General features: G+C 32.5%; 1 pseudogene; it reads right to left on the bottom strand.

Moving 5' to 3' along the window:
- Window positions 1-3,079: 3,079 nt before the first annotated feature.
- On the bottom strand, window positions 3,080-3,196 carry LOC145244255 (5S ribosomal RNA; annotated as a pseudogene).
- Window positions 3,197-3,423: the final 227 nt, after the last annotated feature.

The raw sequence follows: 3,423 nt of genomic DNA, 5'->3' as shown, positions 1-3,423 counted from the left end.
AGTATTTTGTGAACAGCATTTCGGCTTTTCTAATCAAAATCTTTCCATTTTTTTTTTTTTTTTTTTTTTCCATATTTGATATGCTTTAATTGAAAGTCATTCATGCATAACGCTTTTTGTTGCCAACTCAAATTTACCCAAAAGTCACGCTTGGTTGAACCAAGACTTAATTTAGAAAATATGCATATGAGATTGCTCAGAGTGCATGAAAACATATAAAAGTTGCATTGTTTTTGCATCATGGACGACGTGCAGTAACAACTTCACAACTAATTGCTTGAAAAAAAAGCAAACAAAGGAAAACATTATTCAGAAAATTAAAAAAATAAAAATAAAAATTACTTTCTGTAAACAATTACATATTCTCAGGTTGCTTTCAAATTCACCAACCAAAAACGTAATGATAAAAATTTCTATACCCATGGACAATGGTTAAGATGCCTTATCTCCCAACACCCAGCTTTTAGTCTCCTTTTTTCATCTCGATCGGCAGCCCAAAATTTGCTCTCCTAACATCTAGCTTTTCTCTCTTACTTCCTAACTATTATACTAAATCTAACTGACGAGGTGCCTTAAATAAGTTTCCAGACTTTTTTCGTATGGCCACTTTTATTGATAGTACACACATGAAACTCTGGTCCCTTTTGAAATAATCTCCTTCATACCGAGACAAGTAATATTCGTTTACAACTTCTCTGAAGAAAATACCATGCGGAATATACTTTATGCATCACTAGAAGAATACAAATCCCAGGACGGTGCACAAATAATATCGTTTTTTCACTATATATAAAAAAAACACATTATTTTTGCACTAACCAACCAAATATCTGACAAATCTGAGTTTCTTTGGAAATACTTTAAAGAGTTTTCAGGGGTATAATATGGGCACAACCTCCCATTTGAAAATTTAATATTTTAGATTTACATGTGACTCAGCCATTAGACACCAATTGATTAAGATTCCCTGAATTTCAATCTCTTCTTAAAACCCCTTAAATTTTTCTAGAATTTATATCATGTACGTAATGGATTTTGATCAAAATTGGAATAAACATTCTAGACATAAAGTTTAGTATTATTAAATCTTGATTTTAATCTTTGTAACTGGTGCAAAGCTGTTCTCTCCAGGGAAATAAGTTTTACCTATTCTGGGTCTCGTATTCTTCTAGTGAGGTATAAATTATATTCCGTCAGATGTAATTTTCTTCAGAGAAGTTGTAAAATCAGCATGCTGAACATTAATGTTTATTTAATCGTCTTCAATAACAAGTAAAGCCTTACTATTATACCATTTTTGCGTGGTGCTGAAAAAATTCAATACAAAATAAGTTTACTATGGCACCCGATAATCTCGCTATTATTTTCCTATGTGTTGTGTTTTCGAATTTAATTTTTTTTTTATTTTATTTTATTAATTTATTTTTCAGATTTAGTCCACAGGTATGTTTACTTGTGAAAATAAGGCCGTTTTACACCGGCCAAGAGAAATAATAAAATCTCAACAATTTTTTTCTTAATAAAAACCAATTTCCTTTCATCATAGCTCAATGGTAGAGCATTCGACTACTGATGGAATGACCCCCTTGTTCAAGCCCGCATGTACCTCACCATTTTATTTTAGTTTTTTTTTTTTTTTCTTATTAATGAGTTCTTATTAATTAATTTAGGATAAATGAAAAAATACCATTTAAAATCGCCGCAAATCATTTCTTTGATTGCGTATTTTCAAACAAAACATTGATCAGAAGTGACTTTTCCAGCGTAAATATCAGCTGACGTGATACTGTAAATTCGAAATTTGATGAACGACATTTTCATTATTTTTTTAAAAATTTCTTTTGCAAATTAGTCCACCGCGAAAATTATTCCTCGGAATCTATAATAACCAAAAGAGAATTGATTGTAAAATAATAGATACGCAATCTGCATAAATTAAAATAGCAAGCATATTGTACGACCGGCCAATGCCGGGCGTATAGCTAGTTTTCTAAAAAGTGATTTTTATTTTAAAATATGCACATGAAGTCCTGTGCCAGTATTTATATTATAAAAACAACTATTTTCTTTATTAAGTCAAGAACTGGGTTCAACTACTAAAACCGCTGACTCTGTTATTCTTCTTTCTGTGCTTTTCCTGTGTGTATGGATGTCCATTTATGTAACATACATTTTATCGCAAAATAATTTCATTTTCCAATATATAATACGATAAACAATGTCGATTACAAAGAGACTGATTTTCAACTTGAAATGGTAGGATAAAAGGCAGAGCTTAGAGTCTCCGTCTTTTGTTCTGCAAACCATACCAGGGACAGCAGCGTGATTCATAATTGATGTATGACTGTGGCATAACGTGTGTGTGGGGGGCATGTGGATGCTGGAGCAGTACGAAACCTATGGAGACACACAGACAGAAAACAAATTTTATTATTTCATATGTTAAGATATATGTATAATCGATGCGACGAGGTACAATTGAATGTAGATTTTTATCGATTTATTGAAATTCGTGTTTAATTTACAGATGAAATTTTCTCCCTCAGCAATTTAGCAAACTGGAGAACATACAGAAGATTGGATTTTGATATAGGTTTTTAAGACAACAAAGACAATCACATGTACGTACACGCACACACACACACACGCACACACACACACACGTGTGCGTGTGTGTGTGTGTGATTAAAAATAAAAGCGGAAATTTATTCTCGAGAGTTTCTTCGATCAACATCTCGTCAGGAAAAATCGATGATATGCAAAATATATAATTAACGAAAAAGAAAAACGAGTATGAAAAACTTAAATTCCAATAACATGGAGAAATAAAATAATTTAATAAACCTTTAAAAGGCAATTTATTTTTAAAAGGAGAAAATGTGAATAGATATATATATATGGTAGCCTCCTTCAGTCTTGACAGACTATGGATACCCAATCTAAGGATGCCTGCATGTGGAATTTTTGTGGCTAGTGTTGCGCAATCCTCAACTCCGCCTCTCCTGAGTCAGCGTTGTTAAATACCAGTGGAAAGGGGAGGTTCAGGACGATTGGAAACAATGCCAAGATAAGTGGAGAGCACATACAGCGCCTAGAATTCCCAAATGGTCACCCAACTGGTACTAGCTAAGCTCAACGTTGCTTAACTTCGGTGATCTGACGAGAACCGGTGTGTCAACATGATTATGTTGTGTGTGTAATATATATATATATTGCAATACTTTTGAACGAAAAGCACCTTTTTTTTTTCAAAAACATGATGCCCCTAGATAGGGAGCGACATCTATATTTTTTAAATATGATTATCTACGGCATTTGATAAAAAATAAAATTTGGATTAATATTTTTGTCAAATGATCAAAAAACAAGGAGTGTAACAACAGATTTCTTATCCTTATTCCTTGGAGTTTCAGAAATTTGGGT

The sequence above is a fragment of the Euprymna scolopes genome, chromosome 22, assembly GCF_053919585.1.
Source record: "Euprymna scolopes isolate OS-2025 chromosome 22, ASM5391958v1, whole genome shotgun sequence".
Classification (NCBI taxonomy): Eukaryota; Metazoa; Mollusca; class Cephalopoda; order Sepiida; family Sepiolidae; genus Euprymna; species Euprymna scolopes.
The sequence above is the reverse complement of the archived record's forward strand: the minus strand, read 5'-3'. Positions and strand labels throughout refer to the sequence as shown.